We start from the raw sequence: 26,090 nt of genomic DNA, 5'->3' as shown, positions 1-26,090 counted from the left end.
GCAGCCTGTGCCCCAGAGGCACTCCCGTTGTCCAGCTCAGCCCGCAGAGGCCCCGTGGCCCTTCCCTGGTGGTCTAGTGGTTAGGATTCGGCGCTCTCACCGCCGCGGCCCGGGTTCGATTCCCGGCCAGGGAAAGCCCGTCTTCTACCCCTGCTCTGCCTGGCCTTTCTCGCAAGCCCTTGTGGCCGGGGGCGGGGCTCTTTTGCCCCTGGAGCCCACAGCACAGCGGGCATTCCCCACCTTCCCTCCCTGCCTGGTGGGCCAGCTTTAGCAATGGAAATGATTGGCTAAGGAAGGAGCAGTGGAGGTAAGCACCCTTCAAGGTCAACAGGGTCTGTGGGCCCCAAGGGGCACATAGCCCTGAGAAGAACCAGGGCCTGGACGGTGGCCGAGATTACCCCAGCTTTCAGGTGTGCTCCACGACAGGGTTTGGCCACACATCTGTGCCCCATGGGAGACACCTAAACCCAGGTCAACCCCATGCATTCCTATGGGGACTGCCAGGGACCAGTTGAACCCCATGCATTCCTATGGGGGCATCCAGGGGACAATGTCAACCTGCATGTCAACACCAGGGAAGCCTCTGGGGACTTTCTGGCACCAGGTCAACCCCATGCATTGGAATGGGGACTTACAGGCACCATGTCAAGCCCATGCATTGCAATGGCGGCTTCCAGGCACCCTGTCCATGCCATTGAAGGCTCCGGGCACTGCCGCCTTCCTGTTCCTTCATGCCTATGGTGTGACAGGACGGGACTCGGGTTGGACCGGGATGGGAGACTGCCTGGGATGCGTGGGGGCTGTAGGCCGCCTGCCCTTTTGGGACAGAGCTGGCCCTGCCCTTGCCTGAGCGCCGGCCGCCCGGCAAGCCTTTGGAGCAGCACGGTGCGGAGCTCCTGGGGCCGCCTCTGAGTTGTGCTGCACGCCCCTGCTTGCTGCTTCACCCTAGAGCCTGCAGCGGGCCTCTGGGTGGGCCTTCCCGGCCCAGCGGGGCGGCCCGAGGTGCCTGGGGGCAAGGGGAACCGGGGAAAAGGTGTGGCGGGGGGGGCGGCAAGAGAAGGAGGCTGAAGCCGGGGTGGGGGGACACTTTTCCGAGGCTTAAGCCGGGGCGGGGAGGGAGGGGCGTACTTGCCTGGGAGTTGAAAGCCAGGCGGGAGGAATTCCAGACACCAGGTCACCCCAATGCATTCCTAAGGGGACTTTGGGGCACCAGGTCATCCCTATGCATGCCAATGGAGGCTTCCAGGGACAATGTCAACCCGATGCAAGCCAAAGGGGAATTTTGGGCACCAGGTCAACCCCAGGCAAGCCTCAGAGGGCTTCCAAGCACAAAGTCAAGGCCAGGCAAGCCTGTGTGGACTTTGGGGCCCCAGGTCAACCGCTTGGAAGTCAACGAGTGCTTCATGGCACAATGTCACCCCCGTTCCGGACACCAGGTCAACCCCATGCATTGCAATAGCGGCTTCCAGGCACCATGTCCATGCCATTCAAGGCTACGGGGACTGCCGCCTTCCTGTTCCTTCATGCCTATGGTGTGACGGGACGGGACTGATTGCATGCGATCTAGGAAGCTAAGCCGGCCCGGGCTCGGCTTGGACCTGGATAGCAGACTGCCTGGGAAGTGCGGGGGCTGTAGGCCACCTGCCCTTTTGGGACAGAGCTGGCCCTGCCCTTGCCTGAGTGCGGGCCGCCCGGCAAGGCACGGTGCGGAGTTCATGGGGCCACCTCTGAGTTGTGCTGCACGCCCCTGCTTGCTGCTTCACCGTAGAAGCTGCAGCGGGCCTCTGGGTGGGTCTCGCGGGCCCAGCGGGGCTGCCCGAGGTGCCTGGGGGCAAGGGGAACCGGGGAAATGGTGTGGGGGGGGGGCGGCCGGATGTGAGCACGCCAGGGCAGACACTCGCAGTGTGGGTTTTGGTCGGGTGCAGTGAGGTGGGCGGCTCAGGGTCGGAGCGCCCCCTTCTGGCCCGCTGCTCCCTGTAGCATCCTTCTTCCCGTGGCACCCCGCCAGCCCGCTTTCGCCCCTCCAAAGAGCCGGCCCGCCCGCGCAGGCCTCCAGGTCCTTGGGGGCCTGCCCTGGCTGTGGGCAGGGGCATTGTTTCCCGGTGGAGAAGGGCCAGCTTTTCCCCGTGCTCAGGGCTGGAAGGGAAGGCTGCTGGCCCTGGAGCGAGGGCTTGGGAGACCTGCCTTGAGCAAATCCCTGCGCCCCAGGGGGGTGGCGCCTGGGGCCAGGGCAGGAGGCAAGATGGAGGCAGGCGGGCGGGCAGGGCAGGGCTGCCTGCCCCGTGTCCTCCCTGGTGGTCTAGTGGCTAGGATTTGGCGCTTTCACCGCCGCGGCCTGGGTTCGATTCCCAGCCAGGGAAAGCCGGCTTTTGAATCCCCAGCCCGCAGGGGAGGAGAAAGGGAAGGAGGCCTCCCACTTGGAGGCAGGCTCAGCTTTTGCTGGCCTCCCTGGGACGCCAGCTCCTGGTGCCCTGCTATAGGCCGGCCTGACGCTGAGTGCCAAAAGCTGCTACCAGGAGTGGGATTTGAACCCACGCCTCCAAAGGGAGACCAGGACCCCCCAGGACGAGGGAAGGGTGTGACCTTGAGCCTGGCGCTTTAGACCACTCAGCCATCCTGGCAAGGATGCCCCTGCCTCCCTCCCCTTGCCTGCGATTGTGCTGCATGCCACAGGCGGGTAGTTGGAGTCCCCCTCCTCGCCGGTGTGAACGCCAGAGTCTTTCCCCCTCGGGTGGCAGCACCCCGTGCAGGGGAAGAGCCAGGCCCGAGCCCATGGCACAGGGCAAGAGAGAGCGCTCCTGGCCTCAGCCCAAGCGCTGGCCTGTCCTTCCCTGCTGGTCTTGGAGTAGAAGGGCTACAGCTGCCGTCCAGCTTGAAGCCCCGCCCCTTGACAGAAGGCCCGCCCCTGGCCGCCATCTGTGTAAGGCAAGTGCCGCCCCCGACCCCTGACTTTTGCCACCACAAGTTGCAGCCTGTGCCCCAGAGGCACTCCCGTTGTCCAGCTCAGCCCGCGGAGGCCCCGTGGCCCTTCCCTGGTGGTCTAGTGGTTAGGATTCGGCGCTCTCACCGCCGCGGCCCGGGTTCGATTCCCGGCCAGGGAAAGCCCGTCTTCTTCCCCTGCTCTGCCTGGCCTTTCTCGCAAGCCCTTGTGGCCGGGGGCGGGGCTCTTTTGCCCCTGGAGCCCACAGCACAGCGGGCATTCCCCACCTTCCCTCCCTGCCTGGTGGGCCAGCTTTAGCAATGGAAATGATTGGCTAAGGAAGGAGCAGTGGAGGTAAGCACCCTTCAAGGTCAACAGGGTCTGTGGGCCCCAAGGGGCACATAGCCCTGAGAAGAACCAGGGCCTGGACGGTGGCCGAGATTACCCCAGCTTTCAGGTGTGCTCCACGACAGGGTTTGGCCACACATCTGTGCCCCATGGGAGACACCTAAACCCAGGTCAACCCCATGCATTCCTATGGGGACTGCCAGGGACCAGTTGAACCCCATGCATTCCTATGGGGGCATCCAGGGGACAATGTCAACCTGCATGTCAACACCAGGGAAGCCTCTGGGGACTTTCTGGCACCAGGTCAACCCCATGCATTGGAATGGGGACTTACAGGCACCATGTCAAGCCCATGCATTGCAATGGCGGCTTCCAGGCACCCTGTCCATGCCATTGAAGGCTCCGGGCACTGCCGCCTTCCTGTTCCTTCATGCCTATGGTGTGACAGGACGGGACTCGGGTTGGACCGGGATGGGAGACTGCCTGGGATGCGTGGGGGCTGTAGGCCGCCTGCCCTTTTGGGACAGAGCTGGCCCTGCCCTTGCCTGAGCGCCGGCCGCCCGGCAAGCCTTTGGAGCAGCACGGTGCGGAGCTCCTGGGGCCGCCTCTGAGTTGTGCTGCACGCCCCTGCTTGCTGCTTCACCCTAGAGCCTGCAGCGGGCCTCTGGGTGGGCCTTCCCGGCCCAGCGGGGCGGCCCGAGGTGCCTGGGGGCAAGGGGAACCGGGGAAAAGGTGTGGCGGGGGGGGCGGCAAGAGAAGGAGGCTGAAGCCGGGGTGGGGGGACACTTTTCCGAGGCTTAAGCCGGGGCGGGGAGGGAGGGGCGTACTTGCCTGGGAGTTGAAAGCCAGGCGGGAGGAATTCCAGACACCAGGTCACCCCAATGCATTCCTAAGGGGACTTTGGGGCACCAGGTCATCCCTATGCATGCCAATGGAGGCTTCCAGGGACAATGTCAACCCGATGCAAGCCAAAGGGGAATTTTGGGCACCAGGTCAACCCCAGGCAAGCCTCAGAGGGCTTCCAAGCACAAAGTCAAGGCCAGGCAAGCCTGTGTGGACTTTGGGGCCCCAGGTCAACCGCTTGGAAGTCAACGAGTGCTTCATGGCACAATGTCACCCCCGTTCCGGACACCAGGTCAACCCCATGCATTGCAATAGCGGCTTCCAGGCACCATGTCCATGCCATTCAAGGCTACGGGGACTGCCGCCTTCCTGTTCCTTCATGCCTATGGTGTGACGGGACGGGACTGATTGCATGCGATCTAGGAAGCTAAGCCGGCCCGGGCTCGGCTTGGACCTGGATAGCAGACTGTCTGGGAAGTGCGGGGGCTGTAGGCCACCTGCCCTTTTGGGACAGAGCTGGCCCTGCCCTTGCCTGAGTGCGGGCCGCCCGGCAAGGCACGGTGCGGAGTTCATGGGGCCACCTCTGAGTTGTGCTGCACGCCCCTGCTTGCTGCTTCACCGTAGAAGCTGCAGCGGGCCTCTGGGTGGGTCTCGCGGGCCCAGCGGGGCTGCCCGAGGTGCCTGGGGGCAAGGGGAACCGGGGAAATGGTGTGGGGGGGGGGCGGCCGGATGTGAGCACGCCAGGGCAGACACTCGCAGTGTGGGTTTTGGTCGGGTGCAGTGAGGTGGGCGGCTCAGGGTCGGAGCGCCCCCTTCTGGCCCGCTGCTCCCTGTAGCATCCTTCTTCCCGTGGCACCCCGCCAGCCCGCTTTCGCCCCTCCAAAGAGCCGGCCCGCCCGCGCAGGCCTCCAGGTCCTTGGGGGCCTGCCCTGGCTGTGGGCAGGGGCATTGTTTCCCGGTGGAGAAGGGCCAGCTTTTCCCCGTGCTCAGGGCTGGAAGGGAAGGCTGCTGGCCCTGGAGCGAGGGCTTGGGAGACCTGCCTTGAGCAAATCCCTGCGCCCCAGGGGGGTGGCGCCTGGGGCCAGGGCAGGAGGCAAGATGGAGGCAGGCGAGCGGGCAGGGCAGGGCTGCCTGCCCCGTGTCCTCCCTGGTGGTCTAGTGGCTAGGATTTGGCGCTTTCACCGCCGCGGCCTGGGTTCGATTCCCAGCCAGGGAAAGCCGGCTTTTGAATCCCCAGCCCGCAGGGGAGGAGAAAGGGAAGGAGGCCTCCCACTTGGAGGCAGGCTCAGCTTTTGCTGGCCTCCCTGGGACGCCAGCTCCTGGTGCCCTGCTATAGGCCGGCCTGACGCCGAGTGCCAAAAGCTGCTGCCAGGAGTGGGATTTGAACCCACGCCTCCAAACAGAGACCAGGACCCCCCAGGACGAGGGAAGGGTGTGACCTTGAGCCTGGCGCTTTAGACCACTCAGCCATCCTGGCAAGGATGCCCCTGCCTCCCTCCCCTTGCCTGCGATTGTGCTGCATGCCACAGGCGGGTAGTTGGAGTCCCCCTCCTCGCCGGTGTGAACGCCAGAGTCTTTCCCCCTCGGGTGGCAGCACCCCGTGCAGGGGAAGAGCCAGGCCCGAGCCCATGGCACAGGGCAAGAGAGAGCGCTCCTGGCCTCAGCCCAAGCGCTGGCCTGTCCTTCCCTGCTGGTCTTGGAGTAGAAGGGCTACAGCTGCCGTCCAGCTTGAAGCCCCGCCCCTTGACAGAAGGCCCGCCCCTGGCCGCCATCTGTGTAAGGCAAGTGCCGCCCCCGACCCCTGACTTTTGCCACCACAAGTTGCAGCCTGTGCCCCAGAGGCACTCCCGTTGTCCAGCTCAGCCCGCGGAGGCCCCGTGGCCCTTCCCTGGTGGTCTAGTGGTTAGGATTCGGCGCTCTCACCGCCGCGGCCCGGGTTCGATTCCCGGCCAGGGAAAGCCCGTCTTCTACCCCTGCTCTGCCTGGCCTTTCTCGCAAGCCCTTGTGGCCGGGGGCGGGGCTCTTTTGCCCCTGGAGCCCACAGCACAGCGGGCATTCCCCACCTTCCCTCCCTGCCTGGTGGGCCAGCTTTAGCAATGGAAATGATTGGCTAAGGAAGGAGCAGTGGAGGTAAGCACCCTTCAAGGTCAACAGGGTCTGTGGGCCCCAAGGGGCACATAGCCCTGAGAAGAACCAGGGCCTGGACGGTGGCCGAGATTACCCCAGCTTTCAGGTGTGCTCCACGACAGGGTTTGGCCACACATCTGTGCCCCATGGGAGACACCTAAACCCAGGTCAACCCCATGCATTCCTATGGGGACTGCCAGGGACCAGTTGAACCCCATGCATTCCTATGGGGGCATCCAGGGGACAATGTCAACCTGCATGTCAACACCAGGGAAGCCTCTGGGGACTTTCTGGCACCAGGTCAACCCCATGCATTGGAATGGGGACTTACAGGCACCATGTCAAGCCCATGCATTGCAATGGCGGCTTCCAGGCACCCTGTCCATGCCATTGAAGGCTCCGGGCACTGCCGCCTTCCTGTTCCTTCATGCCTATGGTGTGACAGGACGGGACTCGGGTTGGACCGGGATGGGAGACTGCCTGGGATGCGTGGGGGCTGTAGGCCGCCTGCCCTTTTGGGACAGAGCTGGCCCTGCCCTTGCCTGAGCGCCGGCCGCCCGGCAAGCCTTTGGAGCAGCACGGTGCGGAGCTCCTGGGGCCGCCTCTGAGTTGTGCTGCACGCCCCTGCTTGCTGCTTCACCCTAGAGCCTGCAGCGGGCCTCTGGGTGGGCCTTCCCGGCGCAGCGGGGCGGCCCGAGGTGCCTGGGGGCAAGGGGAACCGGGGAAAAGGTGTGGCGGGGGGGGCGGCAAGAGAAGGAGGCTGAAGCCGGGGTGGGGGGACACTTTTCCGAGGCTTAAGCCGGGGCGGGGAGGGAGGGGCGTACTTGCCTGGGAGTTGAAAGCCAGGCGGGAGGAATTCCAGACACCAGGTCACCCCAATGCATTCCTAAGGGGACTTTGGGGCACCAGGTCATCCCTATGCATGCCAATGGAGGCTTCCAGGGACAATGTCAACCCGATGCAAGCCAAAGGGGAATTTTGGGCACCAGGTCAACCCCAGGCAAGCCTCAGAGGGCTTCCAAGCACAAAGTCAAGGCCAGGCAAGCCTGTGTGGACTTTGGGGCCCCAGGTCAACCGCTTGGAAGTCAACGAGTGCTTCATGGCACAATGTCACCCCCGTTCCGGACACCAGGTCAACCCCATGCATTGCAATAGCGGCTTCCAGGCACCATGTCCATGCCATTCAAGGCTACGGGGACTGCCGCCTTCCTGTTCCTTCATGCCTATGGTGTGACGGGACGGGACTGATTGCATGCGATCTAGGAAGCTAAGCCGGCCCGGGCTCGGCTTGGACCTGGATAGCAGACTGCCTGGGAAGTGCGGGGGCTGTAGGCCACCTGCCCTTTTGGGACAGAGCTGGCCCTGCCCTTGCCTGAGTGCGGGCCGCCCGGCAAGGCACGGTGCGGAGTTCATGGGGCCACCTCTGAGTTGTGCTGCACGCCCCTGCTTGCTGCTTCACCGTAGAAGCTGCAGCGGGCCTCTGGGTGGGTCTCGCGGGCCCAGCGGGGCTGCCCGAGGTGCCTGGGGGCAAGGGGAACCGGGGAAATGGTGTGGGGGGGGCGGCAAGAGAAGGAGGCTGAAGCCGGGGTGGGGGGACACTTTTCCGAGGCTTAAGCCGGGGCGGGGAGGGGAGCGGGGGGGGGGTGTAATTGACTGGGAGTTCAAACCCAGGCGGGAGGAATTCCGCACACCCTGGGCTGGCGAGTGGGTGCCGAGGAGGGGGTGGCCGGATGTGAGCACGCCAGGGCAGACACTCGCAGTGTGGGTTTTGGTCGGGTGCAGTGAGGTGGGCGGCTCAGGGTCGGAGCACCCCCTTCTGGCCCGCTGCTCCCTGTAGCATCCTTCTTCCCGTGGCACCCCGCCAGCCCGCTTTCGCCCCTCCAAAGAGCCGGCCCGCCCGCGCAGGCCTCCAGGTCCTTGGGGGCCTGCCCTGGCTGTGGGCAGGGGCATTGTTTCCCGGTGGAGAAGGGCCAGCTTTTCCCCGTGCTCAGGGCTGGAAGGGAAGGCTGCTGGCCCTGGAGCGAGGGCTTGGGAGACCTGCCTTGAGCAAATCCCTGCGCCCCAGGGGGGTGGCGCCTGGGGCCAGGGCAGGAGGCAAGATGGAGGCAGGCGGGCGGGCAGGGCAGGGCTGCCTGCCCCGTGTCCTCCCTGGTGGTCTAGTGGCTAGGATTTGGCGCTTTCACCGCCGCGGCCTGGGTTCGATTCCCAGCCAGGGAAAGCCGGCTTTTGAATCCCCAGCCCGCAGGGGAGGAGAAAGGGAAGGAGGCCTCCCACTTGGAGGCAGGCTCAGCTTTTGCTGGCCTCCCTGGGACGCCAGCTCCTGGTGCCCTGCTATAGGCCGGCCTGACGCCGAGTGCCAAAAGCTGCTGCCAGGAGTGGGATTTGAACCCACGCCTCCAAAGGGAGACCAGGACCCCCCAGGACGAGGGAAGGGTGTGACCTTGAGCCTGGCGCTTTAGACCACTCAGCCATCCTGGCAAGGATGCCCCTGCCTCCCTCCCCTTGCCTGCGATTGTGCTGCATGCCACAGGCGGGTAGTTGGAGTCCCCCTCCTCGCCGGTGTGAACGCCAGAGTCTTTCCCCCTCGGGTGGCAGCACCCCGTGCAGGGGAAGAGCCAGGCCCGAGCCCATGGCACAGGGCAAGAGAGAGCGCTCCTGGCCTCAGCCCAAGCGCTGGCCTGTCCTTCCCTGCTGGTCTTGGAGTAGAAGGGCTACAGCTGCCGTCCAGCTTGAAGCCCCGCCCCTTGACAGAAGGCCCGCCCCTGGCCGCCATCTGTGTAAGGCAAGTGCCGCCCCCGACCCCTGACTTTTGCCACCACAAGTTGCAGCCTGTGCCCCAGAGGCACTCCCGTTGTCCAGCTCAGCCCGCGGAGGCCCCGTGGCCCTTCCCTGGTGGTCTAGTGGTTAGGATTCGGCGCTCTCACCGCCGCGGCCCGGGTTCGATTCCCGGCCAGGGAAAGCCCGTCTTCTACCCCTGCTCTGCCTGGCCTTTCTCGCAAGCCCTTGTGGCCGGGGGCGGGGCTCTTTTGCCCCTGGAGCCCACAGCACAGCGGGCATTCCCCACCTTCCCTCCCTGCCTGGTGGGCCAGCTTTAGCAATGGAAATGATTGGCTAAGGAAGGAGCAGTGGAGGTAAGCACCCTTCAAGGTCAACAGGGTCTGTGGGCCCCAAGGGGCACATAGCCCTGAGAAGAACCAGGGCCTGGACGGTGGCCGAGATTACCCCAGCTTTCAGGTGTGCTCCACGACAGGGTTTGGCCACACATCTGTGCCCCATGGGAGACACCTAAACCCAGGTCAACCCCATGCATTCCTATGGGGACTGCCAGGGACCAGTTGAACCCCATGCATTCCTATGGGGGCATCCAGGGGACAATGTCAACCTGCATGTCAACACCAGGGAAGCCTCTGGGGACTTTCTGGCACCAGGTCAACCCCATGCATTGGAATGGGGACTTACAGGCACCATGTCAAGCCCATGCATTGCAATGGCGGCTTCCAGGCACCCTGTCCATGCCATTGAAGGCTCCGGGCACTGCCGCCTTCCTGTTCCTTCATGCCTATGGTGTGACAGGACGGGACTCGGGTTGGACCGGGATGGGAGACTGCCTGGGATGCGTGGGGGCTGTAGGCCGCCTGCCCTTTTGGGACAGAGCTGGCCCTGCCCTTGCCTGAGCGCCGGCCGCCCGGCAAGCCTTTGGAGCAGCACGGTGCGGAGCTCCTGGGGCCGCCTCTGAGTTGTGCTGCACGCCCCTGCTTGCTGCTTCACCCTAGAGCCTGCAGCGGGCCTCTGGGTGGGCCTTCCCGGCGCAGCGGGGCGGCCCGAGGTGCCTGGGGGCAAGGGGAACCGGGGAAAAGGTGTGGCGGGGGGGGCGGCAAGAGAAGGAGGCTGAAGCCGGGGTGGGGGGACACTTTTCCGAGGCTTAAGCCGGGGCGGGGAGGGAGGGGCGTACTTGCCTGGGAGTTGAAAGCCAGGCGGGAGGAATTCCAGACACCAGGTCACCCCAATGCATTCCTAAGGGGACTTTGGGGCACCAGGTCATCCCTATGCATGCCAATGGAGGCTTCCAGGGACAATGTCAACCCGATGCAAGCCAAAGGGGAATTTTGGGCACCAGGTCAACCCCAGGCAAGCCTCAGAGGGCTTCCAAGCACAAAGTCAAGGCCAGGCAAGCCTGTGTGGACTTTGGGGCCCCAGGTCAACCGCTTGGAAGTCAACGAGTGCTTCATGGCACAATGTCACCCCCGTTCCGGACACCAGGTCAACCCCATGCATTGCAATAGCGGCTTCCAGGCACCATGTCCATGCCATTCAAGGCTACGGGGACTGCCGCCTTCCTGTTCCTTCATGCCTATGGTGTGACGGGACGGGACTGATTGCATGCGATCTAGGAAGCTAAGCCGGCCCGGGCTCGGCCTGGACCTGGATAGCAGACTGCCTGGGAAGTGCGGGGGCTGTAGGCCACCTGCCCTTTTGGGACAGAGCTGGCCCTGCCCTTGCCTGAGTGCGGGCCGCCCGGCAAGGCACGGTGCGGAGTTCATGGGGCCACCTCTGAGTTGTGCTGCACGCCCCTGCTTGCTGCTTCACCGTAGAAGCTGCAGCGGGCCTCTGGGTGGGTCTCGCGGGCCCAGCGGGGCTGCCCGAGGTGCCTGGGGGCAAGGGGAACCGGGGAAATGGTGTGGGGGGGGCGGCAAGAGAAGGAGGCTGAAGCCGGGGTGGGGGGACACTTTTCCGAGGCTTAAGCCGGGGCGGGGAGGGGAGCGGGGGGGGGTGTAATTGACTGGGAGTTCAAACCCAGGCGGGAGGAATTCCGCACACCCTGGGCTGGCGAGTGGGTGCCGAGGAGGGGGTGGCCGGATGTGAGCACGCCAGGGCAGACACTCGCAGTGTGGGTTTTGGTCGGGTGCAGTGAGGTGGGCAGCTCAGGGTCGGAGCACCCCCTTCTGGCCCGCTGCTCCCTGTAGCATCCTTCTTCCCGTGGCACCCCGCCAGCCCGCTTTCGCCCCTCCAAAGAGCCGGCCCGCCCGCGCAGGCCTCCAGGTCCTTGGGGGCCTGCCCTGGCTGTGGGCAGGGGCATTGTTTCCCGGTGGAGAAGGGCCAGCTTTTCCCCGTGCTCAGGGCTGGAAGGGAAGGCTGCTGGCCCTGGAGCGAGGGCTTGGGAGACCTGCCTTGAGCAAATCCCTGCGCCCCAGGGGGGTGGCGCCTGGGGCCAGGGCAGGAGGCAAGATGGAGGCAGGCGGGCGGGCAGGGCAGGGCTGCCTGCCCCGTGTCCTCCCTGGTGGTCTAGTGGCTAGGATTTGGCGCTTTCACCACCGCGGCCTGGGTTCGATTCCCAGCCAGGGAAAGCCGGCTTTTGAATCCCCAGCCCGCAGGGGAGGAGAAAGGGAAGGAGGCCTCCCACTTGGAGGCAGGCTCAGCTTTTGCTGGCCTCCCTGGGACGCCAGCTCCTGGTGCCCTGCTATAGGCCGGCCTGACGCCGAGTGCCAAAAGCTGCTGCCAGGAGTGGGATTTGAACCCACGTCTCCAAAGGGAGACCAGGACCCCCCAGGACGAGGGAAGGGTGTGACCTTGAGCCTGGCGCTTTAGACCACTCAGCCATCCTGGCAAGGATGCCCCTGCCTCCCTCCCCTTGCCTGCGATTGTGCTGCATGCCACAGGCGGGTAGTTGGAGTCCCCCTCCTCGCCGGTGTGAACGCCAGAGTCTTTCCCCCTCGGGTGGCAGCACCCCGTGCAGGGGAAGAGCCAGGCCCGAGCCCATGGCACAGGGCAAGAGAGAGCGCTCCTGGCCTCAGCCCAAGCGCTGGCCTGTCCTTCCCTGCTGGTCTTGGAGTAGAAGGGCTACAGCTGCCGTCCAGCTTGAAGCCCCGCCCCTTGACAGAAGGCCCGCCCCTGGCCGCCATCTGTGTAAGGCAAGTGCCGCCCCCGACCCCTGACTTTTGCCACCACAAGTTGCAGCCTGTGCCCCAGAGGCACTCCCGTTGTCCAGCTCAGCCCGCGGAGGCCCCGTGGCCCTTCCCTGGTGGTCTAGTGGTTAGGATTCGGCGCTCTCACCGCCGCGGCCCGGGTTCGATTCCCGGCCAGGGAAAGCCCGTCTTCTACCCCTGCTCTGCCTGGCCTTTCTCGCAAGCCCTTGTGGCCGGGGGCGGGGCTCTTTTGCCCCTGGAGCCCACAGCACAGCGGGCATTCCCCACCTTCCCTCCCTGCCTGGTGGGCCAGCTTTAGCAATGGAAATGATTGGCTAAGGAAGGAGCAGTGGAGGTAAGCACCCTTCAAGGTCAACAGGGTCTGTGGGCCCCAAGGGGCACATAGCCCTGAGAAGAACCAGGGCCTGGACGGTGGCCGAGATTACCCCAGCTTTCAGGTGTGCTCCACGACAGGGTTTGGCCACACATCTGTGCCCCATGGGAGACACCTAAACCCAGGTCAACCCCATGCATTCCTATGGGGACTGCCAGGGACCAGTTGAACCCCATGCATTCCTATGGGGGCATCCAGGGGACAATGTCAACCTGCATGTCAACACCAGGGAAGCCTCTGGGGACTTTCTGGCACCAGGTCAACCCCATGCATTGGAATGGGGACTTACAGGCACCATGTCAAGCCCATGCATTGCAATGGCGGCTTCCAGGCACCCTGTCCATGCCATTGAAGGCTCCGGGCACTGCCGCCTTCCTGTTCCTTCATGCCTATGGTGTGACAGGACGGGACTCGGGTTGGACCGGGATGGGAGACTGCCTGGGATGCGTGGGGGCTGTAGGCCGCCTGCCCTTTTGGGACAGAGCTGGCCCTGCCCTTGCCTGAGCGCCGGCCGCCCGGCAAGCCTTTGGAGCAGCACGGTGCGGAGCTCCTGGGGCCGCCTCTGAGTTGTGCTGCACGCCCCTGCTTGCTGCTTCACCCTAGAGCCTGCAGCGGGCCTCTGGGTGGGCCTTCCCGGCCCAGCGGGGCGGCCCGAGGTGCCTGGGGGCAAGGGGAACCGGGGAAAAGGTGTGGCGGGGGGGGCGGCAAGAGAAGGAGGCTGAAGCCGGGGTGGGGGGACACTTTTCCGAGGCTTAAGCCGGGGCGGGGAGGGAGGGGCGTACTTGCCTGGGAGTTGAAAGCCAGGCGGGAGGAATTCCAGACACCAGGTCACCCCAATGCATTCCTAAGGGGACTTTGGGGCACCAGGTCATCCCTATGCATGCCAATGGAGGCTTCCAGGGACAATGTCAACCCGATGCAAGCCAAAGGGGAATTTTGGGCACCAGGTCAACCCCAGGCAAGCCTCAGAGGGCTTCCAAGCACAAAGTCAAGGCCAGGCAAGCCTGTGTGGACTTTGGGGCCCCAGGTCAACCGCTTGGAAGTCAACGAGTGCTTCATGGCACAATGTCACCCCCGTTCCGGACACCAGGTCAACCCCATGCATTGCAATAGCGGCTTCCAGGCACCATGTCCATGCCATTCAAGGCTACGGGGACTGCCGCCTTCCTGTTCCTTCATGCCTATGGTGTGACGGGACGGGACTGATTGCATGCGATCTAGGAAGCTAAGCCGGCCCGGGCTCGGCTTGGACCTAGATAGCAGACTGCCTGGGAAGTGCGGGGGCTGTAGGCCACCTGCCCTTTTGGGACAGAGCTGGCCCTGCCCTTGCCTGAGTGCGGGCCGCCCGGCAAGGCACGGTGCGGAGTTCATGGGGCCACCTCTGAGTTGTGCTGCACGCCCCTGCTTGCTGCTTCACCGTAGAAGCTGCAGCGGGCCTCTGGGTGGGTCTCGCGGGCCCAGCGGGGCTGCCCGAGGTGCCTGGGGGCAAGGGGAACCGGGGAAATGGTGTGGGGGGGGCGGCAAGAGAAGGAGGCTGAAGCCGGGGTGGGGGGACACTTTTCCGAGGCTTAAGCCGGGGCGGGGAGGGGAGCGGGGGGGGGTGTAATTGACTGGGAGTTCAAACCCAGGCGGGAGGAATTCCGCACACCCTGGGCTGGCGAGTGGGTGCCGAGGAGGGGGTGGCCGGATGTGAGCACGCCAGGGCAGACACTCGCAGTGTGGGTTTTGGTCGGGTGCAGTGAGGTGGGCGGCTCAGGGTCGGAGCACCCCCTTCTGGCCCGCTGCTCCCTGTAGCATCCTTCTTCCCGTGGCACCCCGCCAGCCCGCTTTCGCCCCTCCAAAGAGCCGGCCCGCCCGCGCAGGCCTCCAGGTCCTTGGGGGCCTGCCCTGGCTGTGGGCAGGGGCATTGTTTCCCGGTGGAGAAGGGCCAGCTTTTCCCCGTGCTCAGGGCTGGAAGGGAAGGCTGCTGGCCCTGGAGCGAGGGCTTGGGAGACCTGCCTTGAGCAAATCCCTGCGCCCCAGGGGGGTGGCGCCTGGGGCCAGGGCAGGAGGCAAGATGGAGGCAGGCGGGCGGGCAGGGCAGGGCTGCCTGCCCCGTGTCCTCCCTGGTGGTCTAGTGGCTAGGATTTGGCGCTTTCACCACCGCGGCCTGGGTTCGATTCCCAGCCAGGGAAAGCCGGCTTTTGAATCCCCAGCCCGCAGGGGAGGAGAAAGGGAAGGAGGCCTCCCACTTGGAGGCAGGCTCAGCTTTTGCTGGCCTCCCTGGGACGCCAGCTCCTGGTGCCCTGCTATAGGCCGGCCTGACGCCGAGTGCCAAAAGCTGCTGCCAGGAGTGGGATTTGAACCCACGCCTCCAAAGGGAGACCAGGACCCCCCAGGACGAGGGAAGGGTGTGACCTTGAGCCTGGCGCTTTAGACCACTCAGCCATCCTGGCAAGGATGCCCCTGCCTCCCTCCCCTTGCCTGCGATTGTGCTGCATGCCACAGGCGGGTAGTTGGAGTCCCCCTCCTCGCCGGTGTGAACGCCAGAGTCTTTCCCCCTCGGGTGGCAGCACCCCGTGCAGGGGAAGAGCCAGGCCCGAGCCCATGGCACAGGGCAAGAGAGAGCGCTCCTGGCCTCAGCCCAAGCGCTGGCCTGTCCTTCCCTGCTGGTCTTGGAGTAGAAGGGCTACAGCTGCCGTCCAGCTTGAAGCCCCGCCCCTTGACAGAAGGCCCGCCCCTGGCCGCCATCTGTGTAAGGCAAGTGCCGCCCCCGACCCCTGACTTTTGCCACCACAAGTTGCAGCCTGTGCCCCAGAGGCACTCCCGTTGTCCAGCTCAGCCCGCGGAGGCCCCGTGGCCCTTCCCTGGTGGTCTAGTGGTTAGGATTCGGCGCTCTCACCGCCGCGGCCCGGGTTCGATTCCCGGCCAGGGAAAGCCCGTCTTCTACCCCTGCTCTGCCTGGCCTTTCTCGCAAGCCCTTGTGGCCGGGGGCGGGGCTCTTTTGCCCCTGGAGCCCACAGCACAGCGGGCATTCCCCACCTTCCCTCCCTGCCTGGTGGGCCAGCTTTAGCAATGGAAATGATTGGCTAAGGAAGGAGCAGTGGAGGTAAGCACCCTTCAAGGTCAACAGGGTCTGTGGGCCCCAAGGGGCACATAGCCCTGAGAAGAACCAGGGCCTGGACGGTGGCCGAGATTACCCCAGCTTTCAGGTGTGCTCCACGACAGGGTTTGGCCACACATCTGTGCCCCATGGGAGACACCTAAACCCAGGTCAACCCCATGCATTCCTATGGGGACTGCCAGGGACCAGTTGAACCCCATGCATTCCTATGGGGGCATCCAGGGGACAATGTCAACCTGCATGTCAACACCAGGGAAGCCTCTGGGGACTTTCTGGCACCAGGTCAACCCCATGCATTGGAATGGGGACTTACAGGCACCATGTCAAGCCCATGCATTGCAATGGCGGCTTCCAGGCACCCTGTCCATGCCATTGAAGGCTCCGGGCACTGCCGCCTTCCTGTTCCTTCATGCCTATGGTGTGACAGGACGGGACTCGGGTTGGACCGGGATGGGAGACTGCCTGGGATGCGTGGGGGCTGTAGGCCGCCTGCCCTTTTGGGACAGAGCTGGCCCTGCCCTTGCCTGAGCGCCGGCCGCCCGGCAAGCCTTTGGAGCAGCACGGTGCGGAGCTCCTGGGGCCGCCTCTGAGTTGTGCTGCACGCCCCTGCTTGCTGCTTCACCCTAGAGCCTGCAGCGGGCCTCTGGGTGGGCCTTCCCGGCCCAGCGGGGCGGCCCGAGGTGCCTGGGGGCAAGGGGAACCGGGGAAAAGGTGTGGCGGGGGGGGCGGCAAGAGAAGGAGGCTGAAGCCGGGGTGGGGGGACACTTTTCCGAGGCTTAAGCCGGGGCGGGGAGGGAGGGGCGTACTTGCCTGGGAGTTGAAAGCCAGGCGGGAGGAATTCCAGACACCAGGTCACCCCAATGCATTCCTAAGGGGACTTTGGGGCACCAGGTCATCCCTATGCATGCCAATGGAGGCTTCCAGGGACAATGTCAACCCGATGCAAGCCAAAGGGGAATTTTGGGCACCAGGTCAACCCCAGGCAAGCCTCAGAGGGCTTCCAAGCACAAAGTCAAGGCCAGGCAAGCCTGTGTGGACTTTGGGGCCCCAGGTCAACCGCTTGGAAGTCAACGAGTGCTTCATGGCACAATGTCACCCCCGTTCCGGACACCAGGTCAACCCCATGCATTGCAATAGCGGCTTCCAGGCACCATGTCCATGCCATTCAAGGCTACGGGGACTGCCGCCTTCCTGTTCCTTCATGCCTATGGTGTGACGGGACGGGACTGATTGCATGCGATCTAGGAAGCTAAGCCGGCCCGGGCTCGGCCTGGACCTGGATAGCAGACTGCCTGGGAAGTGCGGGGGCTGTAGGCCACCTGCCCTTTTGGGACAGAGCTGGCCCTGCCCTTGCCTGAGTGCGGGCCGCCCGGCAAGGCACGGTGCGGAGTTCATGGGGCCACCTCTGAGTTGTGCTGCACGCCCCTGCTTGCTGCTTCACCGTAGAAGCTGCAGCGGGCCTCTGGGTGGGTCTCGCGGGCCCAGCGGGGCTGCCCGAGGTGCCTGGGGGCAAGGGGAACCGGGGAAATGGTGTGGGGGGGGCGGCAAGAGAAGGAGGCTGAAGCCGGGGTGGGGGGACACTTTTCCGAGGCTTAAGCCGGGGCGGGGAGGGGAGCGGGGGGGGGTGTAATTGACTGGGAGTTCAAACCCAGGCGGGAGGAATTCCGCACACCCTGGGCTGGCGAGTGGGTGCCGAGGAGGGGGTGGCCGGATGTGAGCACGCCAGGGCAGACACTCGCAGTGTGGGTTTTGGTCGGGTGCAGTGAGGTGGGCGGCTCAGGGTCGGAGCACCCCCTTCTGGCCCGCTGCTCCCTGTAGCATCCTTCTTCCCGTGGCACCCCGCCAGCCCGCTTTCGCCCCTCCAAAGAGCCGGCCCGCCCGCGCAGGCCTCCAGGTCCTTGGGGGCCTGCCCTGGCTGTGGGCAGGGGCATTGTTTCCCGGTGGAGAAGGGCCAGCTTTTCCCCGTGCTCAGGGCTGGAAGGGAAGGCTGCTGGCCCTGGAGCGAGGGCTTGGGAGACCTGCCTTGAGCAAATCCCTGCGCCCCAGGGGGGTGGCGCCTGGGGCCAGGGCAGGAGGCAAGATGGAGGCAGGCGGGCGGGCAGGGCAGGGCTGCCTGCCCCGTGTCCTCCCTGGTGGTCTAGTGGCTAGGATTTGGCGCTTTCACCGCTGCGGCCTGGGTTCGATTCCCAGCCAGGGAAAGCCGGCTTTTGAATCCCCAGCCCGCAGGGGAGGAGAAAGGGAAGGAGGCCTCCCACTTGGAGGCAGGCTCAGCTTTTGCTGGCCTCCCTGGGACGCCAGCTCCTGGTGCCCTGCTATAGGCCGGCCTGACGCCGAGTGCCAAAAGCTGCTGCCAGGAGTGGGATTTGAACCCACGCCTCCAAAGGGAGACCAGGACCCCCCAGGACGAGGGAAGGGTGTGACCTTGAGCCTGGCGCTTTAGACCACTCAGCCATCCTGGCAAGGATGCCCCTGCCTCCCTCCCCTTGCCTGCGATTGTGCTGCATGCCACAGGCGGGTAGTTGGAGTCCCCCTCCTCGCCGGTGTGAACGCCAGAGTCTTTCCCCCTCGGGTGGCAGCACCCCGTGCAGGGGAAGAGCCAGGCCCGAGCCCATGGCACAGGGCAAGAGAGAGCGCTCCTGGCCTCAGCCCAAGCGCTGGCCTGTCCTTCCCTGCTGGTCTTGGAGTAGAAGGGCTACAGCTGCCGTCCAGCTTGAAGCCCCGCCCCTTGACAGAAGGCCCGCCCCTGGCCGCCATCTGTGTAAGGCAAGTGCCGCCCCCGACCCCTGACTTTTGCCACCACAAGTTGCAGCCTGTGCCCCAGAGGCACTCCCGTTGTCCAGCTCAGCCCGCGGAGGCCCCGTGGCCCTTCCCTGGTGGTCTAGTGGTTAGGATTCGGCGCTCTCACCGCCGCGGCCCGGGTTCGATTCCCGGCCAGGGAAAGCCCGTCTTCTACCCCTGCTCTGCCTGGCCTTTCTCGCAAGCCCTTGTGGCCGGGGGCGGGGCTCTTTTGCCCCTGGAGCCCACAGCACAGCGGGCATTCCCCACCTTCCCTCCCTGCCTGGTGGGCCAGCTTTAGCAATGGAAATGATTGGCTAAGGAAGGAGCAGTGGAGGTAAGCACCCTTCAAGGTCAACAGGGTCTGTGGGCCCCAAGGGGCACATAGCCCTGAGAAGAACCAGGGCCTGGACGGTGGCCGAGATTACCCCAGCTTTCAGGTGTGCTCCACGACAGGGTTTGGCCACACATCTGTGCCCCATGGGAGACACCTAAACCCAGGTCAACCCCATGCATTCCTATGGGGACTGCCAGGGACCAGTTGAACCCCATGCATTCCTATGGGGGCATCCAGGGGACAATGTCAACCTGCATGTCAACACCAGGGAAGCCTCTGGGGACTTTCTGGCACCAGGTCAACCCCATGCATTGGAATGGGGACTTACAGGCACCATGTCAAGCCCATGCATTGCAATGGCGGCTTCCAGGCACCCTGTCCATGCCATTGAAGGCTCCGGGCACTGCCGCCTTCCTGTTCCTTCATGCCTATGGTGTGACAGGACGGGACTCGGGTTGGACCGGGATGGGAGACTGCCTGGGATGCGTGGGGGCTGTAGGCCGCCTGCCCTTTTGGGACAGAGCTGGCCCTGCCCTTGCCTGAGCGCCGGCCGCCCGGCAAGCCTTTGGAGCAGCACGGTGCGGAGCTCCTGGGGCCGCCTCTGAGTTGTGCTGCACGCCCCTGCTTGCTGCTTCACCCTAGAGCCTGCAGCGGGCCTCTGGGTGGGCCTTCCCGGCCCAGCGGGGCGGCCCGAGGTGCCTGGGGGCAAGGGGAACCGGGGAAAAGGTGTGGCGGGGGGGGCGGCAAGAGAAGGAGGCTGAAGCCGGGGTGGGGGGACACTTTTCCGAGGCTTAAGCCGGGGCGGGGAGGGAGGGGCGTACTTGCCTGGGAGTTGAAAGCCAGGCGGGAGGAATTCCAGACACCAGGTCACCCCAATGCATTCCTAAGGGGACTTTGGGGCACCAGGTCATCCCTATGCATGCCAATGGAGGCTTCCAGGGACAATGTCAACCCGATGCAAGCCAAAGGGGAATTTTGGGCACCAGGTCAACCCCAGGCAAGCCTCAGAGGGCTTCCAAGCACAAAGTCAAGGCCAGGCAAGCCTGTGTGGACTTTGGGGCCCCAGGTCAACCGCTTGGAAGTCAACGAGTGCTTCATGGCACAATGTCACCCCCGTTCCGGACACCAGGTCAACCCCATGCATTGCAATAGCGGCTTCCAGGCACCATGTCCATGCCATTCAAGGCTACGGGGACTGCCGCCTTCCTGTTCCTTCATGCCTATGGTGTGACGGGACGGGACTGATTGCATGCGATCTAGGAAGCTAAGCCGGCCCGGGCTCGGCTTGGACCTGGATAGCAGACTGCCTGGGAAGTGCGGGGGCTGTAGGCCACCTGCCCTTTTGGGACAGAGCTGGCCCTGCCCTTGCCTGAGTGCGGGCCGCCCGGCAAGGCACGGTGCGGAGTTCATGGGGCCACCTCTGAGTTGTGCTGCACGCCCCTGCTTGCTGCTTCACCGTAGAAGCTGCAGCGGGCCTCTGGGTGGGTCTCGCGGGCCCAGCGGGGCTGCCCGAGGTGCCTGGGGGCAAGGGGAACCGGGGAAATGGTGTGGGGGGGGCGGCAAGAGAAGGAGGCTGAAGCCGGGGTGGGGGGACACTTTTCCGAGGCTTAAGCCGGGGCGGGGAGGGGAGCGGGGGGGGGTGTAATTGACTGGGAGTTCAAACCCAGGCGGGAGGAATTCCGCACACCCTGGGCTGGCGAGTGGGTGCCGAGGAGGGGGTGGCCGGATGTGAGCACGCCAGGGCAGACACTCGCAGTGTGGGTTTTGGTCGGGTGCAGTGAGGTGGGCGGCTCAGGGTCGGAGCACCCCCTTCTGGCCCGCTGCTCCCTGTAGCATCCTTCTTCCCGTGGCACCCCGCCAGCCCGCTTTCGCCCCTCCAAAGAGCCGGCCCGCCCGCGCAGGCCTCCAGGTCCTTGGGGGCCTGCCCTGGCTGTGGGCAGGGGCATTGTTTCCCGGTGGAGAAGGGCCAGCTTTTCCCCGTGCTCAGGGCTGGAAGGGAAGGCTGCTGGCCCTGGAGCGAGGGCTTGGGAGACCTGCCTTGAGCAAATCCCTGCGCCCCAGGGGGGTGGCGCCTGGGGCCAGGGCAGGAGGCAAGATGGAGGCAGGCGGGCGGGCAGGGCAGGGCTGCCTGCCCCGTGTCCTCCCTGGTGGTCTAGTGGCTAGGATTTGGCGCTTTCACCGCCGCGGCCTGGGTTCGATTCCCAGCCAGGGAAAGCCGGCTTTTGAATCCCCAGCCCGCAGGGGAGGAGAAAGGGAAGGAGGCCTCCCACTTGGAGGCAGGCTCAGCTTTTGCTGGCCTCCCTGGGACGCCAGCTCCTGGTGCCCTGCTATAGGCCGGCCTGACGCCGAGTGCCAAAAGCTGCTGCCAGGAGTGGGATTTGAACCCACGCCTCCAAAGGGAGACCAGGACCCCCCAGGACGAGGGAAGGGTGTGACCTTGAGCCTGGCGCTTTAGACCACTCAGCCATCCTGGCAAGGATGCCCCTGCCTCCCTCCCCTTGCCTGCGATTGTGCTGCATGCCACAGGCGGGTAGTTGGAGTCCCCCTCCTCGCCGGTGTGAACGCCAGAGTCTTTCCCCCTCGGGTGGCAGCACCCCGTGCAGGGGAAGAGCCAGGCCCGAGCCCATGGCACAGGGCAAGAGAGAGCGCTCCTGGCCTCAGCCCAAGCGCTGGCCTGTCCTTCCCTGCTGGTCTTGGAGTAGAAGGGCTACAGCTGCCGTCCAGCTTGAAGCCCCGCCCCTTGACAGAAGGCCCGCCCCTGGCCGCCATCTGTGTAAGGCAAGTGCCGCCCCCGACCCCTGACTTTTGCCACCACAAGTTGCAGCCTGTGCCCCAGAGGCACTCCCGTTGTCCAGCTCAGCCCGCGGAGGCCCCGTGGCCCTTCCCTGGTGGTCTAGTGGTTAGGATTCGGCGCTCTCACCGCCGCGGCCCGGGTTCGATTCCCGGCCAGGGAAAGCCCGTCTTCTACCCCTGCTCTGCCTGGCCTTTCTCGCAAGCCCTTGTGGCCGGGGGCGGGGCTCTTTTGCCCCTGGAGCCCACAGCACAGCGGGCATTCCCCACCTTCCCTCCCTGCCTGGTGGGCCAGCTTTAGCAATGGAAATGATTGGCTAAGGAAGGAGCAGTGGAGGTAAGCACCCTTCAAGGTCAACAGGGTCTGTGGGCCCCAAGGGGCACATAGCCCTGAGAAGAACCAGGGCCTGGACGGTGGCCGAGATTACCCCAGCTTTCAGGTGTGCTCCACGACAGGGTTTGGCCACACATCTGTGCCCCATGGGAGACACCTAAACCCAGGTCAACCCCATGCATTCCTATGGGGACTGCCAGGGACCAGTTGAACCCCATGCATTCCTATGGGGGCATCCAGGGGACAATGTCAACCTGCATGTCAACACCAGGGAAGCCTCTGGGGACTTTCTGGCACCAGGTCAACCCCATGCATTGGAATGGGGACTTACAGGCACCATGTCAAGCCCATGCATTGCAATGGCGGCTTCCAGGCACCCTGTCCATGCCATTGAAGGCTCCGGGCACTGCCGCCTTCCTGTTCCTTCATGCCTATGGTGTGACAGGACGGGACTCGGGTTGGACCGGGATGGGAGACTGCCTGGGATGCGTGGGGGCTGTAGGCCGCCTGCCCTTTTGGGACAGAGCTGGCCCTGCCCTTGCCTGAGCGCCGGCCGCCCGGCAAGCCTTTGGAGCAGCACGGTGCGGAGCTCCTGGGGCCGCCTCTGAGTTGTGCTGCACGCCCCTGCTTGCTGCTTCACCCTAGAGCCTGCAGCGGGCCTCTGGGTGGGCCTTCCCGGCGCAGCGGGGCGGCCCGAGGTGCCTGGGGGCAAGGGGAACCGGGGAAAAGGTGTGGCGGGGGGGGCGGCAAGAGAAGGAGGCTGAAGCCGGGGTGGGGGGACACTTTTCCGAGGCTTAAGCCGGGGCGGGGAGGGAGGGGCGTACTTGCCTGGGAGTTGAAAGCCAGGCGGGAGGAATTCCAGACACCAGGTCACCCCAATGCATTCCTAAGGGGACTTTGGGGCACCAGGTCATCCCTATGCATGCCAATGGAGGCTTCCAGGGACAATGTCAACCCGATGCAAGCCAAAGGGGAATTTTGGGCACCAGGTCAACCCCAGGCAAGCCTCAGAGGGCTTCCAAGCACAAAGTCAAGGCCAGGCAAGCCTGTGTGGACTTTGGGGCCCCAGGTCAACCGCTTGGAAGTCAACGAGTGCTTCATGGCACAATGTCACCCCCGTTCCGGACACCAGGTCAACCCCATGCATTGCAATAGCGGCTTCCAGGCACCATGTCCATGCCATTCAAGGCTACGGGGACTGCCGCCTTCCTGTTCCTTCATGCCTATGGTGTGACGGGACGGGACTGATTGCATGCGATCTAGGAAGCTAAGCCGGCCCGGGCTCGGCTTGGACCTGGATAGCAGACTGCCTGGGAAGTGCGGGGGCTGTAGGCCACCTGCCCTTTTGGGACAGAGCTGGCCCTGCCCTTGCCTGAGTGCGGGCCGCCCGGCAAGGCACGGTGCGGAGTTCATGGGGCCACCTCTGAGTTGTGCTGCACGCCCCTGCTTGCTGCTTCACCGTAGAAGCTGCAGCGGGCCTCTGGGTGGGTCTCGCGGGCCCAGCGGGGCTGCCCGAGGTGCCTGGGGGCAAGGGGAACCGGGGAAATGGTGTGGGGGGGGCGGCAAGAGAAGGAGGCTGAAGCCGGGGTGGGGGGACACTTTTCCGAGGCTTAAGCCGGGGCGGGGAGGGGAGCGGGGGGGGGTGTAATTGACTGGGAGTTCAAACCCAGGCGGGAGGAATTCCGCACACCCTGGGCTGGCGAGTGGGTGCCGAGGAGGGGGTGGCCGGATGTGAGCACGCCAGGGCAGACACTCGCAGTGTGGGTTTTGGTCGGGTGCAGTGAGGTGGGCGGCTCAGGGTCGGAGCACCCCCTTCTGGCCCGCTGCTCCCTGTAGCATCCTTCTTCCCGTGGCACCCCGCCAGCCCGCTTTCGCCCCTCCAAAGAGCCGGCCCGCCCGCGCAGGCCTCCAGGTCCTTGGGGGCCTGCCCTGGCTGTGGGCAGGGGCATTGTTTCCCGGTGGAGAAGGGCCAGCTTTTCCCCGTGCTCAGGGCTGGAAGGGAAGGCTGCTGGCCCTGGAGCGAGGGCTTGGGAGACCTGCCTTGAGCAAATCCCTGCGCCCCAGGGGGGTGGCGCCTGGGGCCAGGGCAGGAGGCAAGATGGAGGCAGGCGGGCGGGCAGGGCAGGGCTGCCTGCCCCCTGTCCTCCCTGGTGGTCTAGTGGCTAGGATTTGGCGCTTTCACCGCCGCGGCCTGGGTTCGATTCCCAGCCAGGGAAAGCTGGCTTTTGAATCCCCAGCCCGCAGGGGAGGAGAAAGGGAAGGAGGCCTCCCACTTGGAGGCAGGCTCAGCTTTTGCTGGCCTCCCTGGGACGCCAGCTCCTGGTGCCCTGCTATAGGCCGGCCTGACGCCGAGTGCCAAAAGCTGCTGCCAGGAGTGGGATTTGAACCCACGCCTCCAAAGGGAGACCAGGACCCCCCAGGACGAGGGAAGGGTGTGACCTTGAGCCTGGCGCTTTAGACCACTCAGCCATCCTGGCAAGGATGCCCCTGCCTCCCTCCCCTTGCCTGCGATTGTGCTGCATGCCACAGGCGGGTAGTTGGAGTCCCCCTCCTCGCCGGTGTGAACGCCAGAGTCTTTCCCCCTCGGGTGGCAGCACCCCGTGCAGGGGAAGAGCCAGGCCCGAGCCCATGGCACAGGGCAAGAGAGAGCGCTCCTGGCCTCAGCCCAAGCGCTGGCCTGTCCTTCCCTGCTGGTCTTGGAGTAGAAGGGCTACAGCTGCCGTCCAGCTTGAAGCCCCGCCCCTTGACAGAAGGCCCGCCCCTGGCCGCCATCTGTGTAAGGCAAGTGCCGCCCCCGACCCCTGACTTTTGCCACCACAAGTTGCAGCCTGTGCCCCAGAGGCACTCCCGTTGTCCAGCTCAGCCCGCGGAGGCCCCGTGGCCCTTCCCTGGTGGTCTAGTGGTTAGGATTCGGCGCTCTCACCGCCGCGGCCCGGGTTCGATTCCCGGCCAGGGAAAGCCCGTCTTCTACCCCTGCTCTGCCTGGCCTTTCTCGCAAGCCCTTGTGGCCGGGGGCGGGGCTCTTTTGCCCCTGGAGCCCACAGCACAGCGGGCATTCCCCACCTTCCCTCCCTGCCTGGTGGGCCAGCTTTAGCAATGGAAATGATTGGCTAAGGAAGGAGCAGTGGAGGTAAGCACCCTTCAAGGTCAACAGGGTCTGTGGGCCCCAAGGGGCACATAGCCCTGAGAAGAACCAGGGCCTGGACGGTGGCCGAGATTACCCCAGCTTTCAGGTGTGCTCCACGACAGGGTTTGGCCACACATCTGTGCCCCATGGGAGACACCTAAACCCAGGTCAACCCCATGCATTCCTATGGGGACTGCCAGGGACCAGTTGAACCCCATGCATTCCTATGGGGGCATCCAGGGGACAATGTCAACCTGCATGTCAACACCAGGGAAGCCTCTGGGGACTTTCTGGCACCAGGTCAACCCCATGCATTGGAATGGGGACTTACAGGCACCATGTCAAGCCCATGCATTGCAATGGCGGCTTCCAGGCACCCTGTCCATGCCATTGAAGGCTCCGGGCACTGCCGCCTTCCTGTTCCTTCATGCCTATGGTGTGACAGGACGGGACTCGGGTTGGACCGGGATGGGAGACTGCCTGGGATGCGTGGGGGCTGTAGGCCGCCTGCCCTTTTGGGACAGAGCTGGCCCTGCCCTTGCCTGAGCGCCGGCCGCCCGGCAAGCCTTTGGAGCAGCACGGTGCGGAGCTCCTGGGGCCGCCTCTGAGTTGTGCTGCACGCCCCTGCTTGCTGCTTCACCCTAGAGCCTGCAGCGGGCCTCTGGGTGGGCCTTCCCGGCCCAGCGGGGCGGCCCGAGGTGCCTGGGGGCAAGGGGAACCGGGGAAAAGGTGTGGCGGGGGGGGCGGCAAGAGAAGGAGGCTGAAGCCGGGGTGGGGGGACACTTTTCCGAGGCTTAAGCCGGGGCGGGGAGGGAGGGGCGTACTTGCCTGGGAGTTGAAAGCCAGGCGGGAGGAATTCCAGACACCAGGTCACCCCAATGCATTCCTAAGGGGACTTTGGGGCACCAGGTCATCCCTATGCATGCCAATGGAGGCTTCCAGGGACAATGTCAACCCGATGCAAGCCAAAGGGGAATTTTGGGCACCAGGTCAACCCCAGGCAAGCCTCAGAGGGCTTCCAAGCACAAAGTCAAGGCCAGGCAAGCCTGTGTGGACTTTGGGGCCCCAGGTCAACCGCTTGGAAGTCAA

At 65.0% G+C, this 26,090-nt stretch overlaps 25 non-coding genes across 25 annotated transcripts; 17 read left to right on the top strand and 8 right to left on the bottom strand.

Annotated features, from left to right (window-relative positions):
* Nucleotides 1-62: 62 nt before the first annotated feature.
* On the top strand, nt 63-134 carry TRNAE-CUC (transfer RNA glutamic acid (anticodon CUC)). Its single transcript has one exon. It is a non-coding gene; the product is annotated as a tRNA-Glu (tRNA).
* A 2,154-nt stretch (nt 135-2,288) lies between these two features.
* Nucleotides 2,289-2,360, top strand: TRNAE-UUC (transfer RNA glutamic acid (anticodon UUC)). Its single transcript has one exon. It is a non-coding gene; the product is annotated as a tRNA-Glu (tRNA).
* Nucleotides 2,361-2,510: 150 nt separating this feature from the next.
* On the bottom strand, nt 2,511-2,621 carry TRNAL-CAA (transfer RNA leucine (anticodon CAA)). The gene is made up of 2 exons: nt 2,584-2,621; nt 2,511-2,556 (listed from the first exon to the last, which is right to left on the bottom strand). It is a non-coding gene; the product is annotated as a tRNA-Leu (tRNA).
* A 408-nt stretch (nt 2,622-3,029) lies between these two features.
* TRNAE-CUC (transfer RNA glutamic acid (anticodon CUC)) lies at nt 3,030-3,101 on the top strand. The gene has a single exon. It is a non-coding gene; the product is annotated as a tRNA-Glu (tRNA).
* Nucleotides 3,102-5,255: 2,154 nt separating this feature from the next.
* TRNAE-UUC (transfer RNA glutamic acid (anticodon UUC)) lies at nt 5,256-5,327 on the top strand. The gene has a single exon. It is a non-coding gene; the product is annotated as a tRNA-Glu (tRNA).
* A 150-nt stretch (nt 5,328-5,477) lies between these two features.
* On the bottom strand, nt 5,478-5,588 carry TRNAL-CAA (transfer RNA leucine (anticodon CAA)). Its single transcript has 2 exons — nt 5,551-5,588; nt 5,478-5,523 (listed from the first exon to the last, which is right to left on the bottom strand). It is a non-coding gene; the product is annotated as a tRNA-Leu (tRNA).
* Nucleotides 5,589-5,996: 408 nt separating this feature from the next.
* On the top strand, nt 5,997-6,068 carry TRNAE-CUC (transfer RNA glutamic acid (anticodon CUC)). The gene has a single exon. It is a non-coding gene; the product is annotated as a tRNA-Glu (tRNA).
* A 2,315-nt stretch (nt 6,069-8,383) lies between these two features.
* Nucleotides 8,384-8,455, top strand: TRNAE-UUC (transfer RNA glutamic acid (anticodon UUC)). Its single transcript has one exon. It is a non-coding gene; the product is annotated as a tRNA-Glu (tRNA).
* A 150-nt stretch (nt 8,456-8,605) lies between these two features.
* TRNAL-CAA (transfer RNA leucine (anticodon CAA)) lies at nt 8,606-8,716 on the bottom strand. The gene is made up of 2 exons: nt 8,679-8,716; nt 8,606-8,651 (listed from the first exon to the last, which is right to left on the bottom strand). It is a non-coding gene; the product is annotated as a tRNA-Leu (tRNA).
* Nucleotides 8,717-9,124: 408 nt separating this feature from the next.
* TRNAE-CUC (transfer RNA glutamic acid (anticodon CUC)) lies at nt 9,125-9,196 on the top strand. The gene has a single exon. It is a non-coding gene; the product is annotated as a tRNA-Glu (tRNA).
* A 2,314-nt stretch (nt 9,197-11,510) lies between these two features.
* Nucleotides 11,511-11,582, top strand: TRNAE-UUC (transfer RNA glutamic acid (anticodon UUC)). Its single transcript has one exon. It is a non-coding gene; the product is annotated as a tRNA-Glu (tRNA).
* Nucleotides 11,583-11,732: 150 nt separating this feature from the next.
* TRNAL-CAA (transfer RNA leucine (anticodon CAA)) lies at nt 11,733-11,843 on the bottom strand. Its single transcript has 2 exons — nt 11,806-11,843; nt 11,733-11,778 (listed from the first exon to the last, which is right to left on the bottom strand). It is a non-coding gene; the product is annotated as a tRNA-Leu (tRNA).
* Nucleotides 11,844-12,251: 408 nt separating this feature from the next.
* On the top strand, nt 12,252-12,323 carry TRNAE-CUC (transfer RNA glutamic acid (anticodon CUC)). Its single transcript has one exon. It is a non-coding gene; the product is annotated as a tRNA-Glu (tRNA).
* A 2,314-nt stretch (nt 12,324-14,637) lies between these two features.
* Nucleotides 14,638-14,709, top strand: TRNAE-UUC (transfer RNA glutamic acid (anticodon UUC)). The gene has a single exon. It is a non-coding gene; the product is annotated as a tRNA-Glu (tRNA).
* Nucleotides 14,710-14,859: 150 nt separating this feature from the next.
* On the bottom strand, nt 14,860-14,970 carry TRNAL-CAA (transfer RNA leucine (anticodon CAA)). Its single transcript has 2 exons — nt 14,933-14,970; nt 14,860-14,905 (listed from the first exon to the last, which is right to left on the bottom strand). It is a non-coding gene; the product is annotated as a tRNA-Leu (tRNA).
* A 408-nt stretch (nt 14,971-15,378) lies between these two features.
* TRNAE-CUC (transfer RNA glutamic acid (anticodon CUC)) lies at nt 15,379-15,450 on the top strand. Its single transcript has one exon. It is a non-coding gene; the product is annotated as a tRNA-Glu (tRNA).
* A 2,314-nt stretch (nt 15,451-17,764) lies between these two features.
* Nucleotides 17,765-17,836, top strand: TRNAE-UUC (transfer RNA glutamic acid (anticodon UUC)). Its single transcript has one exon. It is a non-coding gene; the product is annotated as a tRNA-Glu (tRNA).
* A 150-nt stretch (nt 17,837-17,986) lies between these two features.
* Nucleotides 17,987-18,097, bottom strand: TRNAL-CAA (transfer RNA leucine (anticodon CAA)). The gene is made up of 2 exons: nt 18,060-18,097; nt 17,987-18,032 (listed from the first exon to the last, which is right to left on the bottom strand). It is a non-coding gene; the product is annotated as a tRNA-Leu (tRNA).
* A 408-nt stretch (nt 18,098-18,505) lies between these two features.
* TRNAE-CUC (transfer RNA glutamic acid (anticodon CUC)) lies at nt 18,506-18,577 on the top strand. Its single transcript has one exon. It is a non-coding gene; the product is annotated as a tRNA-Glu (tRNA).
* Nucleotides 18,578-20,891: 2,314 nt separating this feature from the next.
* Nucleotides 20,892-20,963, top strand: TRNAE-UUC (transfer RNA glutamic acid (anticodon UUC)). Its single transcript has one exon. It is a non-coding gene; the product is annotated as a tRNA-Glu (tRNA).
* A 150-nt stretch (nt 20,964-21,113) lies between these two features.
* Nucleotides 21,114-21,224, bottom strand: TRNAL-CAA (transfer RNA leucine (anticodon CAA)). The gene is made up of 2 exons: nt 21,187-21,224; nt 21,114-21,159 (listed from the first exon to the last, which is right to left on the bottom strand). It is a non-coding gene; the product is annotated as a tRNA-Leu (tRNA).
* Nucleotides 21,225-21,632: 408 nt separating this feature from the next.
* TRNAE-CUC (transfer RNA glutamic acid (anticodon CUC)) lies at nt 21,633-21,704 on the top strand. Its single transcript has one exon. It is a non-coding gene; the product is annotated as a tRNA-Glu (tRNA).
* A 2,314-nt stretch (nt 21,705-24,018) lies between these two features.
* Nucleotides 24,019-24,090, top strand: TRNAE-UUC (transfer RNA glutamic acid (anticodon UUC)). Its single transcript has one exon. It is a non-coding gene; the product is annotated as a tRNA-Glu (tRNA).
* A 150-nt stretch (nt 24,091-24,240) lies between these two features.
* Nucleotides 24,241-24,351, bottom strand: TRNAL-CAA (transfer RNA leucine (anticodon CAA)). Its single transcript has 2 exons — nt 24,314-24,351; nt 24,241-24,286 (listed from the first exon to the last, which is right to left on the bottom strand). It is a non-coding gene; the product is annotated as a tRNA-Leu (tRNA).
* Nucleotides 24,352-24,759: 408 nt separating this feature from the next.
* TRNAE-CUC (transfer RNA glutamic acid (anticodon CUC)) lies at nt 24,760-24,831 on the top strand. The gene has a single exon. It is a non-coding gene; the product is annotated as a tRNA-Glu (tRNA).
* Nucleotides 24,832-26,090: the final 1,259 nt, after the last annotated feature.

The sequence above is a fragment of the Alligator mississippiensis genome, chromosome 15 (assembly GCF_030867095.1).
Source record: "Alligator mississippiensis isolate rAllMis1 chromosome 15, rAllMis1, whole genome shotgun sequence".
Classification (NCBI taxonomy): domain Eukaryota; kingdom Metazoa; phylum Chordata; order Crocodylia; family Alligatoridae; genus Alligator; species Alligator mississippiensis.
The sequence above is the reverse complement of the archived record's forward strand: the minus strand, read 5'-3'. Positions and strand labels throughout refer to the sequence as shown.